This window comes from Petaurus breviceps, unplaced genomic scaffold (assembly GCF_028583685.1).
Source record: "Petaurus breviceps papuanus isolate PSGF00001 unplaced genomic scaffold, PetGlider_PUasm1.0 126, whole genome shotgun sequence".
NCBI classification, from domain to species: Eukaryota; Metazoa; Chordata; class Mammalia; order Diprotodontia; family Petauridae; genus Petaurus; species Petaurus breviceps.
The window spans coordinates 11,370,555-11,371,825 of record NW_027185655.1 but is presented as its reverse complement, the minus strand read 5'-3'; the positions used below and the strand labels follow the sequence as shown (position 1 = coordinate 11,371,825).

The window sequence follows — 1,271 nt, the reverse complement described above, 5'->3', positions numbered from 1 at the left end:
AAAAGAAATTATGAGAGGATGCCCCACCTCCCCTCTCCCTGCAAACCTGGAAAGGCTTATATGAATTCATGAAAAGTGAAGTGAATATAACCAGGATTACATTGTATGCAGTAAAAACAATGTTGTAAGGATGATCAACTATGAAAGACATTTCTATTCTGATCAAGATAAGAATGCAAGACAGTTCCAAAGACCCCATGATGGCCACTCTCGGGGCTCCATGTGGAAGCCGGGCTAGAGCCCTCTGGTAGAGCAGCATGGGCCAGGGGTTGGGGTTGGGGGGAGTGGTGGGGTGTATGCTGTGGCGAAGTCACAGAAGCTGCAAGTGCGGGACTCAGTGGACACCATGGTGAAAGTGCTGGAGCAGAGAATATCCGCCAGATGCAGGGAATGTGTTCCAGTGCTATGCCAGCTTCTGTGAAGATACCCAGGCCTCCCATCAATGCATTGAATGCTGCCATGCTCCCTTGGCGCAGGCACAGGCCCTTGTGACCAGTGACGTAGAGAAATTCCAGGACCGCCTGGCTCGATGCACCATGCACTGCAATTACAAAGCCAAGGACTTGTTGGATGCTGGGAGCAAGGAGTAGCAGGTGAAGAGGCAGCTAGAGTCCTGTGGGACCAAATGTTTGCATGACCATATGCACCTCATCCCTCCTATGACCAAGAAAATGAAGGATTCCCTGCCATCTGCTGCAAAATAGAGTCATTGTCAGTAGTCATCTGGGGTGGGAGAATGGGTCTACTTGTAAAAATGTATGGAAATGTTTACCTTTCAGTGAAAATTTAAGAATGATGACATCTGGTAGCAAGTTTAAGAATAACTTTATGGGAATTTCACATCTGCCTCTGGACTCTGTTGGTTCCATTATATGTTTTAGCCCATAGGTGAAGACACGGAAGAAACTAGTTCTCAGATTTGGATTGGAGGCAGCATAGAGGGCTAATAGTACCCAGGTCCATCCCTTCAGTGAAGATGACCTCTGTTCTATCTGTTGGAACTTTTAACGGGTTTCAGCTGGTTCAGAGGTTGGAATGACCCTTTGGGTTTATAGGTATTAGCAGTTCTCCTCCCTCCCCAATGTACCTCCCATTTGGTATGAATCCCTGAGGTAGCTGTCCACTTTTGTTTGGTGCCAACTTCACACTCCCCCTGATTGAACCACTTCCCATAGACCGGAAAGCAGCAGCCATGAGTTTACTAGTAATCAGAAAAGAGAAGCACAGTTGTGCTTTTCTCCCTAGTACAAGGGAGTTCAGAGAGGAGTCTG

General features: G+C 47.3%; 1 pseudogene; it reads left to right on the top strand.

Moving 5' to 3' along the window:
• The first annotated feature begins 207 nt into the window (after positions 1-207).
• Positions 208-704, top strand: LOC138169108 (protein FAM136A pseudogene; annotated as a pseudogene).
• Positions 705-1,271: the final 567 nt, after the last annotated feature.